Here is a 14,921-nt window from a genome sequence, read left to right as displayed (position 1 = left end):
AGAGGAGGATGACGAGCTGGACCGAACCCTGCGCTGGCGTGACCCATGAGAAAGGGGAGGGGGGGCGGCAGAGAGAAAGAATTAACTGCAGGGGCAGAAAGGGGGTCCACCCGCACCCCATCATCATTGTGAGAAGGGGGGGAGGCCACCTCCACAACCGCCGCTGATGGCAGAGCCCCATCCATTTGCAGCTGCCCCTGGGGGACATGAGGGGCCAAGGGCTGAGAAGCTGGAGGGGTGAGGGGGAGACTTTGGGAGGAGGAGCTGCTGGCCTGTGCACCCATCACTACTCCACCGCTCCACGCCGCAGTCACACAAGCGGCAGCAGGACGGGACATGAGGGGAGAGGGAACCGGAAGGTCCCTAAGCCGTCGGGTGGCCACCAGAATGGAGCCTTACAGGGGGGTGATCAATGACAGGGGGGTGATCCCCCATATAGACTCCCTGATCACCCCCCTGTCATTGATCACCCCCCTGTCATTGATCACCCCCCGTAAGGCTCCATTCAGACGTCCGTATGATTTTTACGGATCCATGGATACATGGATCGGATCCGCAAAACACATACGGACGTCTGAATGGAGCCTTACAGGGAGGGTGATCAATGACAGGGGGGTGATCACCTCATATACACTCCCTGATCACCCCCTGTCATTGATCACCCCCCTGTCATTGATCACCCCCCGTAAGGCTCCATTCAGACGTCCGTATGATTTTTACGGATCCACGGATACATGAATCGGATCCGCAAAACACATACGGACGTCTGAATGGAGCCTTACAGGGAGGGGGGATCAATGACAGGGGGGTGATCACCCATATAGACTCCCTGATCACCCCCTGTCATTGATCACCCCCCTGTAAGGCTCCATTCAGACGTCCGTATAATTTTTACAGATCCACGGATACATGGATCGGATCCGCAAAACACATACGGACGACTGAATGGAGCCTTACAGGGGGGTGATCAATGACAGGGGGGTGATCAGGGAGTCTATATGGGTGATCACCCCCCTGTCATTGATCACCCCCCTAGTAAGGCTCTATTCAGACATTTTTTTGGCCCAAGTTAGCGGAAATTGTTTTTTTTTTTTTCTTACAAAGTCTCATATTCCACTAACTTGTGTCAAAAAATAAAATCTCACATGAACTCACCATACCCCTCACGGAATCCAAATGACATTTATATTCCAGACTTCTTCTCACGCTTTAGGGCCCCTAAAATGCCAGGGCAGTATAAATACCCCACATGTGACCCCATTTTGGAAAGAAGACACCCCAAGGTATTCCATGAGGGGCATATTGAGTCCATGAAAGATTGAAATTTTTGTCCCAAGTTAGCGGAAAGGGAGACTTTGTGAGAAAATACAAAAAAAAATCAATTACCACTAACTTGTGCCCAAAAAAAATATATTTCTATGAACTCGCCATGCCCCTCATTGAATACCTTGGGGTGTCTTCTTTCCAAAATGGGGTCACATGTGGGGTATTTATACTGCCCTGGCATTTTAGGGGCCCGAAAGCGTGAGAAGAAGTCTGGGATCCAAATGTCTAAAAATGCCCTCCTAAAAGGAATTTGGGCTGCTTTGCGCATCTAGGCTGCAGAAAAGTGTCACACATGTGGTATCGCCGTACTCAGGAGAAGTTTGGGAATGTGTTTTGGGGTGTCATTTTACATATACCAACGATGGGTGAGATAAATATCTTGGTCAAATGCCAACTTTGTATTAAAAAAATGGGAAAAGTTGTCTTTTGCCAAGATATTTCTCTCACCCAGCATGGGTATATGTAAAATGACACCCCAAAACACATTCCCCAACTTCTCCTGAGTACGGCGATACCACATGTGTGACACTTTTTTGCTGCCTAGGTGGGCAAAGGGGCACACATTCCAAAGAGCACCTTTAGGATTTCACAGGTCATTTTTTACACATTTTGATTTCAAACTACTTACCACACATTAGGGCCCCTAGAATGCCAGGGCCGTATAACTACCCCACAAGTGACCCCATTTTGGAAAGAAGACACCCCAAGGTATTTCGTGATGAGCATAGTGAGTTCATGGAAGTTTTTATTTTTTGTCACAAGTTAGTGGAATATGAGACTTTGTAAGAAAAAAAAAAGAAAAAAAAAATCATCATTTTCCGCTAACTTGTGACAAAAAATTAAAAGTTCTATGAACTCACTATGCCCATCAGTGAATACCTTAGGGTGTCTACTTTCCGAAATTGGGTCATTTGTGGGGTGTTTGTACTGTCTGGGCATTGTAGAACCTCAGGAAACATGACAGGTGCTCAGAAAGTCAGAGCTGCTTCAAAAAGCGGAAATTCACACTTTTGTACCATAGTTTGTAAACGCTATAACTTTTACCCAAACCATTTTTCTTTTTATCAAAGACATGTAGAACAATAAATTTAGTGAAAAATGTATATATGGATGTAAAAATCGTTAAATTTCGATTAATAACAAAAAAAGTTAAAATGTCAGCAGCAATGAAATACCACCAAATGAAAGCTCTATTAGTGAGAAGAAAAGGAGGTAAAATTCATTTGGGTGGTAAGTTGCATGATCGAGCAATAAACAATGAAAGTAGTGTAGTGCAGAAGTGTAAAAAGTGGCCTGGTCATTAAGGGTGTTTCAGCTAGGGGGGTTGAAGTGGTTAAAGGGGCAGGAACTATGGAGGTCACTATTAACCCCTTAAGGACGCAGGGCGTATCGGTACGCCCTATTTCCCGAGTCCTTAAGGACTCAGGGCGTACCGGTACGTCCTAACTTTAAATGCAGATTCCGGCGCCGCGGGGGTTAATGGAAACTGGATGCTGGCTGAAATCATTCAGCAGGCATCCTGTGACAATGCCAGGGGGGGTCATGTGACCCCCCCTATCGGCGATCGCTGCAAACCGCAGGTCAATTCAGACCGCGGGGATCAGAAACTTTAGTGTACCTCAAATATAGAGTTTACATCCCCCCTGCACCCCTGCATGATTTTTTGCCGGCGGGTGGTGCGGGGGGGGGGGGGGGGAGTTGTGGGCGGTGGGGGCGCCCCCGCCCGCCTCCCCTTGAAAATTCATTGGTGTAGAGTGGGTATACCAGGGTGCCAGCACATTGCTGGCACCCTGGTATAAACGGCTGACATCGGTGATGCGATGTCAGCCGTTTAACCCTTTCCATACAGCGGTCCGTACGGACCGCTGTATGGAAAAAGTTAACAGTAAGAAGTAGCTCCCTCCCTCTCCCATCGGGGGGCTGCAGTGCCTTTGCAGCCCCCCGAATGGAGAGGGAGGGAGCTCCCAGACAGCCCCCCCCCGAAGCCCCGTCCTTACCCTTCCCCGTCTGCGCAGTTCTGACCACTACTGAGCAGACGGGGAAGGTTCCCATGGCAACAGGATGCCGTCTCAGGCATCCTGCTGTCCATGGTGCTGAACAGATCTGTGCTGAAGGCAGAGATCTGTTCAGACAAAGTGTAAGTAAAATACAGTACTGTACAATATATATTGTACTGTACTGTATTAAACAGACATCAGACCCACTGGATCTTCAAGAACCAAGTGGGTCTGGGTCAAAAAAAAAGTGAAAAAAAAGTAAAAATCAAAAAAACACATTTATCACTGAATAAAAAGGAAAAAAATAAAATTCCCTACACATGTTTGGTATCGCCGCGTCCGTAATGACCTGATCTATAAAACGGTCATGTTACTTTCCCCGCACGGTGAACGCCATAAAAAAAAAAAAAACTATTAGGAAATTGAAATTTTGCCCACCTTACTTCCCAAAAAAGGTAATAAAAGTGATAAAAAAAGTTGCATGTACGCCAAAATAGTACCAATCAAACCGTCATCTCATCCCGCAAAAATCATACCCTACCCAAAATAATTGCCAAAAAACTGAAAAAACTATGGCTCTCAGACTATGGAAACACTAAAACATGATTTTTTTTGTTTCAAAAATAAAATCATTGTGTAAAACTTAAATAAATAAAACAAAGTATACATATTAGGTATCGCCGCGTCCGTATCGACCGGCTCTATAAAAATATGACATGACCTAACCCCTCAAGTGACCTCCGTAAAAAAATAAAAATAAAAACGGTGTGAAAAAAGCCATTTTGTCATCTTACGTCACAATAAAGTGTAATAGCAAGCGATTAAAAAGTAATGTGCACCCCAAAATAGGGCCAATCAAACCGTCATCTCATCCTGCTAAAAATGAGACCCTACTTAAAATAATCGCCCAAAAACTGAAAAAACGATGGCTCTTAGACTATGGAGACACTAAAACATTTTTTTTGTTTTAAAAATGAAATCATTGTGTAAAACTTACATAAATAAAATAAATTGTATACATATTAGGTATCGCCGCGTCCGTGACAACCTGCTCTATAAAATTACCACATGATCTAACCTGTCAGATGAATGTTGTAAATAACAAAAAAAAAAACATGCCAAAAAATCTATTTCTTGTAATATAAGTGTAATATAGAGCAACCAAAAATCATATGTACCCTAAACTAGTACCAACAAAACTGCCACCCTATCCCCTAGTTTCTAAAATGGGGTCACTTTTTTGGAGTTTATACTCTGGGGGTGCATCAGGGGGGCTTCAAATGGGACATGGTGTCAAAAAAAACAGTCCAGCAAAATCTGCCTTCCAAAAACCGTATGGCATTCCTTTCCTTCTGCGCCCTGCCGTGTGCCCGTACAGCGGTTTACGAACACATATGGGGTGTTTCTGTAAACTACAGAATCAGCGCCATAAATAATGAGTTTTGTTTGGCTGTTAACCCTTGCTTTGTAATTGGAAAAAAAATATTAAAATGGAAAATCTTCCAAAAAAGTGAAATTTTGAAATTGTATCTCTATTTTCCATTAAATCTTGTGCAACACCTAAAGGGTTAACAAAGTTTGTAAAATCAGTTTTGAATACCTTGAGGGGTGTAGTTTCTTAGATGGGGTCACTTTTATGGAGTTTCTACTCTAGGGGTGCATCAGGGGGGCTTCAAATGGGACATGGTGTCAAAAAACCAGTCCAGCAAAATCTGACTTCCAAAAACCATACGGCGCACCTCTCACTCTACGCCCCGCTGTGTGGCCGTACAGCAGTTTACGGCCACATATGGGGTGTTTCTGTAAACTACAGAATCCGGGCCATAAATAATGAGTTTTGTTTGGCTGTTAACCCTTGCTTTGTAACTGGAAAAAAAATATTAAAATAGAAAATCTGCCAAAAAAGTGAAATTTTGAAATTGTATCTCTATTTTCCATTAAATCTTGTGCAACATCTAAAGGGTTAACAAAGTTTCTAAAATCAGTTTTGAATACCTTGAGGGGTGTACTTTCTTAGATGGGGTCACTTTCAGGGAGTTTCTGCTCTAGGGTTGCATCAGGGGGCTTCAAATGGGACATGGTGTCAAAAAAACAGTCCAGCAAAATCTGCCTTCCAAAAACCATACGGCGCACCTTTCACTCTACGCCCCGCTGTGTGGCCGTACAGTAGTTTACGGCCACATATGGGGTGTTTCTGTAAACGGCAGAGTCAGGGCAATAAAGATACAGTCTTGTTTGGCTGTTAACCCTTGCTTTGTTAGTGGAAAAAATGGGTTAAAATGGAAAATTAGGCAAAAAAATGAAATTCTCAAATTTCATCCCCATTTGCCAATAACTCTTGTGCAACACCTAAAGGGTTAACAAAGTTTGTAAAATCAGTTTTGAATACCTTGAGGGGTGTAGTTTATAGAATGGGGTCATTTTTGGGCGGTTTCTATTATGTAAGCCTCGCAAAGTGACTTCAGAGCTGTAGTGGTCACTAAAAATTGGGTTTTTGTAAATTTCAGAAAAATTTCAAGATTTGCTTCTAAACTTCTAAGCCTTGTAACATCCCCAAAAAATAAAATATCATTCCCAAAATGCTACAAACATGAAGTAGACATATGGGGAATGTAAAGTCATCACAATTTTGGGGGGTATTACTATGTATTACAGACGTAGAGAAACTGAAACTTTGAAATTTGCAAATTTTTCTAAATTTTTGGTAAATATGGTATTTTTTTATGCAAAAAAATTCACTTTTTTGACCCAATTTTAGCAGTGTCATGAAGTACAATATGTGACGAAAAAACAATCTCAGAACGGCCTGGGTAAGTCAAAGCGTTTTAAAGTTATCAGCACTTAAAGTGACACTGGTCAGATTTGCAAAAAATGGCCAAGTCCTTAAGGTGAAATAGGGCTGAGTCCTTAAGGGGTTAAAGGGGCGGGCACTCTGGAGGTCACTGTTAAAGGGGTGGGCACTGTTAAAGGGGTGGGCACTGTGCAGGTCACTGTTAAAGGGGCGGGCACTTTGGAGTTATCTGTTTAAGGGGTGTGCACTGTGGAAGTCACTGTTAAAGGGGCGGCCACTATGAAGGTCAGTGTTAAAAGGGTGGTCAATTTTAAAGGGGCAGGCACTGTGGAGGTCATTGTTAAAGGGGCAGGCACTGTGGAGGTCACTGTTAAAGAGGTGGGCACTGTGGAGGTCACTGTTAAAGAGGCGGGCACTGTGGAGGTCACTGTTAAAGTGGCGGACACTGTGGAGGTCACTGTTAAAGGAGTCGGCACTGTGGAGGTCACTGTTAAAGGGGCGGGCACTGTCAAGGTCACTGTAAAAGGGGCTGGTGCTTTGGAGGTCACTGTTAAAGAGGTGGGAACTGTGGATGTTACTTTTAAAGGGGTGGGTACTGTGGACTTCAATGTTAAAGGGACGGGCACTGTAAAGGTCACTGTTAAGGGGGCGGGCTCCTTTAAGGTCACTGTCAAGGGAGTAGGGTGCTGGGAAACTCACTGTTAAAGGGGCAGACTGCTGTGAAGGTCAAATTTAAGGGGATGGGTTGCTGTGGAGGTCTCATTTTAAAATGGCGTGGCACTGTGGGGGGTCAGTGATAAGGGAGGGGGACTGTGAAGTTCACTGTTAAAGAGGTGGGGTGCTGTAGAGGTCACTGTTATGGGGATACTGTCAATATCTTTTAACGACGCACAGAAACATTAAATGAAATAGATAAAATATACCCATGTGAAGCCGAGTACCGGACACTGTGGATGTCACTGTTAAAGGGGCGGGCATTGTGCAATTGCTTTTTGGGATTTATTATTGGGGTGAAAACCATGCAGGAAAAATGACGAGTTATCTTTATTCTGTTTGTCAGTATGATTACAGAGATATTACCGTATTTTTTGCCCTATAAGACACACCTAGGTTTTTAAGGAGGAAAATAAGAAAAAAATATTTTGAACCAAAAGGTATGCTTTTGTTGGGCTTTGAACTAATGGTAGCCTGTGAATGACACTATTTTATTATGGGGGATCTGTGGATGACGCACTGTTATGGGGGATCTGTGGATGACACTGTTATGAGGGTCTGTGGATGGCACTGTTATGGTGGTCTGTGGCTAAAACTGTTATGAGCGTCTGTGGATGGCACTGTTATAGGTGTCTGTGGCTGACATTGTTATGGGGGAATCTGTGGATGGCAGATAAATAGCATCTTATGCTATTTCACATCCACAGATCGCCCCCATAACAGTGTCAGCCACTGTGAATGACCCCCAATACAGGGGGTGGGGGCTGGGATCTACACTAGTTTTTAAATGGCAGTGGGGGCCCAGTGCAGTCATTGTATTCTATTGCAGTCATTGTATTCTATTGCACCGGGCCCCGCTCACTGTACTAATCGTATCTACGGTAACTGCAGGCAATGTTTAACTATAGATATGTTCGATCCAGCAGCCTGTACTTACGAGCATAGGAGGCAGGAGGCTGGGCAGTGTAACTCACTACAACACGTGCCTGCGCTGCCTGCTTCATTCATAAAGTGGGAGGAGCAGGCACATGACGTAGGAAGTTACGCTGCCAGTGCCCACCCGCCCAGCCTCCTGCCTGCCTGCTATGCTTGTAAGTACAGGCTGCTGGATCGAACATATCTATAGTTAAACATTGCCTGCAGTTACCGTACATACGATTAGTACAATGAGCGGGGCCCGGTGCAATAGAAATACAGTGACTGCACTGGTCCCCGATGCCATTACAAAACTAGAGGCCGGCCCCCAGACCCTCCTCCCTCCTTGCTGATACACACGACGGTCGTGCTGTGCAGCATGCGGTCGGTGGTGTATCAGTGTAAACAGTGCAGCATTCGCCCCACAAGACGCACTGACGTTTTCCTCCCACTTTTGGGGCGAAAAATACGGTATTTATTTTATATCAGTTTTTTTATATATTGCCACTTTTGCACAAAGCATTTTCAGAAAAAAAATATGGCTCTCATTTCTGAGAGACATATTTTTTTTTTTCTGCCGATCGTCTTGTGTGGGGGCTTATTTTTTGCGGGATGAGTTCACGTTTTCAATGGTACCATTCTTGGGTACATAGTACTTTTTTACCACTCACTATTACGCTTTTTGCAAGTCAAGGTGACAAAAAATGTCTGTTTTGACATATAGTATCTCACAAAAGTGATTACACCCCTCATATTTTTGTAAATGTGTTATACCCTTTCATGGGACAATACTGAAGATATGACACTTTGATACAGTGTGGGGACATGATGGGGACGAGGAGGGAGCCCCTTCCTTCCACACAGCCCGTACATGCCGTGGTCAGTGCTGAGGGTTAAATGGTTAAAGCGCCGGTGTCACGGGCTTTGGTGTGCGCCGTGACACGGTTGGCAGCGGCAATGTGTTGTGGTTGCAGCGTGTAGGTACCTCCTCCTTTCTCCTGGGGCCTTCCCTGTCTGGTGCCGGAGAGGTTAATTATCTAGCTGGTGTGGATTTAGGCGTGTCCTGGGTGTGGCCACGAGGTTTATATTGCCTGTGGCCTGTCGGCTGGGTACAGTGTTCCTCCAGCCTTGCTGTGTGCTGGAGCTCTGCTCCTGCCATGCCTCTACTATCTGCCCAGTGCTTGAGGGACACCTTGTGGAACATCAAGGTCACCATGATGTCTCCCCTATGTTCCCAGCCAACAGGCCACAGGCAATATAAACCTCGTGGCCACACCAAGGACACACCTAAATCCCCACCAGCTAGATAATTAACCCCTCCGGCACCAGACAGCGAAGGCCCCAGGAGAAAGGAGGAGGAAACTACATGTTGCAACCAGGGGAGCACCCAGGAATTTTGTCTAGGGGGGGTCCGAAAGGCAAAAAAATGTGGCATGTGTAGTGCGCTGTGCTAATTCAATTTTTCAAAGCCCCCTTTATATTTAAAACTGCAGGGACGGGGTGTAGTGTGTTGCGCTGATTCTTTTACTTGGCGATTCTAAAAGCTCTGTAGGAAAATAACAATGCAGCGCCCATTATTAAAAGCCCCCCCTACATATAATAGGCCACTCCCAACAAACACTGTACAGCTGACATTCTATAGTTGCGGCCTATCTCAACACATCATACGGAGGGGGGGGGGGAGGTCTGTCCTGGCTGCACTGCCTGCTTCACATTATACAATAAACAGCCGGCTACAGCCAGGAAGCTCCTCCGCTCTTCTCCGCTCTCCTCCCTCCCCAGACCCTGCTCAAGGCCTGTGGTTCTCCCCACCATATGCCTGCTGCCCCCTTTCGCCGTCCTTACCCAGCTCTGAATCCTCCTTCTGCAAATGGCAGGGGGAGTAGCCGGAGCATCTCCTCTCCTACATAGCACCACATACCTCTTACATCCAGTGATGTCACATTTGTTGTAGACGTTCTCTTTCCTCATCTTTTCCATTCAGACCAGACCGCCATGATGATTTTTCAGCCATCTCCCGTCTCTGCAGAGATTAACAAACAGACATTAGTTTCCCACATTTCCATCATCTTCACATCTTCTGAACACCTTTCCTGCCACCCCCAATACTGTGCCCGCTGTGCCCCCAATACTATACTGCAGAAACAGTCCCCCTGGAAATACTACTACCACACAGATAGTGCCCCCTTCAACAATTATTGGCACACAGTGCTCTAAAAAAATAACTGCACCCAGACACTAATAGTATAAAGATAATGTCCCCCAAAAATTATTGTGCTAAGCTGATAAAGTGGCAGGGTGCCCCCCAAAGTAACAGGGCTCCCTAAAATTGAAATAATTCTCTGCCAGAGCACACTTAGTAGTAATAATGCCCCTATAGTGCCCATACTAGTAATCATGTTCCTCATAGCCCCCCAGTATTAGCAAAGCTCCGCATAATACCTCCTAGTACTAATAATTCTCCCTACAATATAACAGTACATGAAATACCCCCGCTTAGTGCCCGCTGTTGAGCTAATGTCCCCATAATGTATGCCAGTATAAAATACCCCTATATAGTGCCCCAGTAAATGCCCTCATAGTGCTCCTCTCTCCCTTCCCCATAGTGTCCCCCATAATATGCCAGTAAAAAATGCCCCTTCTAAGTGCCACCATATGCCCCAATAGTGCTCCACTCCTCCATAGTGCCGCCCTCCCCTACAGTGCCTCCCATAATGTGCCAGTAAAAAATGCCCCCTTAGTGCCACCAGATGCCATAATGCCCCCATGTGCCAATAAGAAAAAAAGGCCCCTTTAGAACCCCCACTTCCCCATAGTGCCCCCAAATAATGCCCCTATAGTGCCACCAGATGCCCCATAGTGCCGTTCTCCCCTATAGTGCCCCCCATAATGTGTAAAAAAAAAAAAAGCCCCTTTAGAGCCCTCATAGTGCTCCTCTCCCCCATGGTGCCCCCACCATAATGTGCCAGTAAGAAGTGCCACCCAAAAAAAATGTACCACCAGATGCCCCATAGTGCCGTTCTCCCCTTTAGTGCCCCCATAGTGCCGTTCTCCCCTTTAGTGCCCCCATAGTGCCGTTCTCCCCTTTAGTGCCCCCATAGTGCCGTTCTCCCCTTTTAGTGCCAGCTCCCCCCCTCCAAAAAAAACAAAAAATACACTGATACTTACCTCCATCAGCAGCGATGCGCTGCAGGCCTCTTCGGGTCCGTGTCCCTGCTGTGTGCTGCCCGGCTCAGGCGGCGCGATGATGATGTCATCACGCCGCCAGAGCCGGCCTCTGATAGGCTGCAGGCATTAGTGCCTGCGTCCTATCAGAAGAACAGGGGAGGGATACACCGCTCCCTCCCCTGCTGCAGCACAGGCATCTGTATCGCTGTCCTAAGGACACCGATACAGATGCATTAGATATGGAGATGAGCGATGGAAGCGCTCATCTCCTACAACCCCCCCCCCGCCCCGCCCCGCCGCCGTCGCCAATGCCCGCAATTACATCCAGGGCCGCGCCACCTGTGGTGATCGGCGGTGCGGCCCTGAAGGATAAAAAAATAATAATTTGGGCTGGTTGTTCTAGGGGGGGTCCAGACCCGCTGGACCCCCCCTGTAGGTGCGCCACTGGTTGCAACCACAACACGTTGCCGCTGGCAACAGCATGCACGGCAACCGTGTCACGGCGCACACCAAAGGCCGTGACAGCCGGCATCGGTGTATTCACTGATTACGGCGTAAAGAGCAGAGTCTCAGCTGTCAGGAACAATATGAACTGTAAACATTGGGGAACATCAAATCTGTGTGACTCTGTTGCTCTCAAAACCCTAGACCTCAACTATAACTGGGCGAGTGGAGGTGAAATGCCCTTTAGGAATGTAATTAAAGAGATCACTTACTACAGAGGTCAGCAACTTCCGGCATTCCATCCGTTAAGAAACAACTCCCAGCATTTTCCATTCACTTCTATGGGAGTTCCAAGAACAGCTAAGCAAGTGTGCATTCTGGCAGTCATAGTTTCACCACAACTGGAGTGACGGTGGTTGCTGACTCCTGATTTACTATGTAGATAAGCATATACATGTTCTACTGGAAGATCTTTCTGAATGGAGGCCTTATAAAATTTGTTTTTGTCTTTCAGTCTTCAAAATAGTAACAACTCTTTCTCAGAAAATGGTAATTTACTTAGCGATTTGCTAAGGCTAATTCACACACTGCGGATTCCTTTTGGATTTGCAGTGCGAGCAAATCCACAGCAAAGTAAAGAAAAATACTAATCTGTGTGGTCTGCCATTCCTTATCTACATGCTGCAGATTTATTGATGTGGATTGGACTTGGCCTCTGCACCGGAGCACCACCATGCTCCACAGCACAAGTCCACAAGGTACAGCAATCACAGAAATTGTCTTCATCACGTGCAACATTTCGGGGAACATGCCTTCTTATTCATGTGTAAGTTGGCTGTTCTGCACTGCTGTACATTGTGGACTTTCAAATATGCCCAGCATGCCCATTATCTTGTGGATTTGTTATTTCTTCATATTTCTTCCATTACCTTCAACTTAGTTTAGATCCAATGACAAGTATGTAGTGGATTCACTTGAAGTAATTCACACGTCAATGTTTTGGTCAGTTATTGCAATCAGCTTTTGTGAGCCAAAACCAGAGGTCAAAAACACAAAACAGGTGCAGGTTGGGGCGTGGCCTGCTGCCGTGTGTTATGGCCACTTAGAAGAAGAGCTCCGCACATACAGCAGCGACATTATAGCATTTGGATCGGTAAACGTGATATTTCCCCGCTATTACCATGTCTCAATCTTCTAGGACTTCAAACAAAATGATTTTTTGTGTGTTATTTCTAGTTCCACTTAAGCTGCAAAAAAAAAAAAAGGGAGAAGGTCCAATCTCCCTATATTATAAAAGTCTATACATACAAGTTTGGGTCCGCACTAGAAATTCACATGTAGAGAATGGTTCAAAAGCACTGGTCTTTCAGGAGTTGTTTCTCTCGGTCTTTGGCTCCAACCCCCACGATCTCTGAAACGACCAGCTTCCAGAGCTGATGTTATTCCTTCAAATTAAACATGAACATAAGGCAGGCCTGCAAGACAGGATATTCACAATAATTTATTGTACTTACAAAATGTCTTCATTCAGTATCACACATAAAATATGCAAAACTCCTGCCAGACCTGGGTTTCGCTCCTGCTTCTTTTGGGGCATTCTAGCGCGGATCCATTTCTTTCAGATAAAAGAATCACTACTTCAAGCCAGCAGAAATACATTGCCTTCCCTTTATGAAGAGATCAAACTGTTCACTGACCTATCTGCAGCCACCTTGCAGCAAACAAGAATACTAGCTCCTATAACTGCAGCTCTGCGAGATCACGCCATGCCTTATAGATGGGGCTTTCCCACGAAGATCCTTCCAAGCAAAAGTCCAGAAATCCGACTAGCTGTACAAGATGGAGCACTAAGTTGAACGGTTTCACTCGGTGCCTAACCGTGAGCCATCTGGTTCCCTGCAGACACAAGAGTATACTGACAGCGTATTTATGTTTTATAAATCATTTTGTTGAATGATGTTAAATGTTTTTAGAGATGTACATTTACCTAGGCAAAGTAGGTCTATATTTGAATTGCCTAAACACACAGAAATTAACCCCCAGGAGAACAAGGCTTAAAGCCTATTATACCCATGTTCCCAGAAGAGATGATCAAGCTTACCTTGGCCTACCCCCACTCAAGTGGGTTGGCCTTCTGGGCATTGCCTATTGGTCCATTAATAGTGCCTAAATTTGCATCGCTCAATGTTAAAGGGCTAAATAGTCCTAACAAAAGAGCAAATATGTGGAGAGAGATTAAGGGCCTCCGGTGCGACGTTTTCAGTGTTCAGGAGTCCCACCTCAAGGCCGCGGATGCTAACTGAATTCATCACCGCTCTTTCCCGGCCATATACCAAACTAATTTCCATAAAAAACATACAGGGGTTATTTTGGGAATCAGAGATACAGTAGCATTCCATCTCTCCAAAATGATCTCAGACTCAAATGGCACATATATTTTTGTAGTGGGATCTTTAAACAATGTCATGTATACCTTAGTAGCAGTGTATGCTCCTAACAGACATCAACCCACATTCCTTAATAGGCTTACCAGGAAAGTTTAAAAAGGTTAGGCAAGGACACACATTATGGTTTGGGGATTTTAATGGAGTAGTGGATCCTCTCTTAGATTCCACATCCTCCGCTAACAGGTTAACCTGGATTAGAGAATTCCTCTTATCAAACGACTTATATGACATTTGGAGAATACATCATGATAATGAGAGAGATTACTCTTTCTTTTCTGCAGCGCATAATTCTTTTTCAAGGATAGACCTATTCCTTTTAAACAGATAGCTGATCCAAGTAGCCAAGTACCCCACAATTTCTCGAATTTTTGGGGACAACCTCTCTTAAAAAAAACTGCCTTCTCACAAACCAGCATATCATGAACTTTAGCTACAAATTCTTCCTTAGTTGGAGGACATGACTGTATCCAATGTAAAGCAACAAGCTTCCTGGCCACGTATAATAGCCTACTCACCGCCGTCCTACTATATTCATCCGCCCCTAAAGCAGAGACATATCCCAAGATACAACTTAAAGAACTCTTGCTGTATAAATATGAACAGAATCTAAGAAAGACCAAAGCGATATATTATTCACAGGACAACAAAGCAGGAAAATTACTTGCACACAAAATCAAAAAGAAAGCCTTAAAATCAAAAATTCCCTTTATCAAAAACCAACCCACCAGAGCTCAATTGTATGACCCAGATAAAATTGCTAACGAATTCAAAGCCTTTTACGCATCAATATATAATATAGAGTGAAATAATCCCTCCATCCAACCACCTCAGACATCAATAGCTGCATATTTAAAGTCCCTCCATCTCCCTAAACTAAGCACATCCCAAATGGACTCTCTAAACTTACCGCTAAATCAAAAAGAAGTCCTAGCAGCTGTTCGATCCTTACCTCTACATAAGGCTCCAGGACCAGACGGCTATCAAACGCATATTCTAAGACATATGGAGACACTTTGACTCCTTATCTGATCCACACATTACAACAAGCCATAGAAGAAGGGAAATTTCCCCCAAAAAATGCTAGAAGCTACAATTGTTACTAGGGATGAGCGAACTCGA

Source organism: Bufo gargarizans, chromosome 6 (assembly GCF_014858855.1).
Source record: "Bufo gargarizans isolate SCDJY-AF-19 chromosome 6, ASM1485885v1, whole genome shotgun sequence".
Lineage (NCBI taxonomy): Eukaryota > Metazoa > Chordata > Amphibia > Anura > Bufonidae > Bufo > Bufo gargarizans.
The sequence above is the reverse complement of the archived record's forward strand: the minus strand, read 5'-3'. Positions refer to the sequence as shown.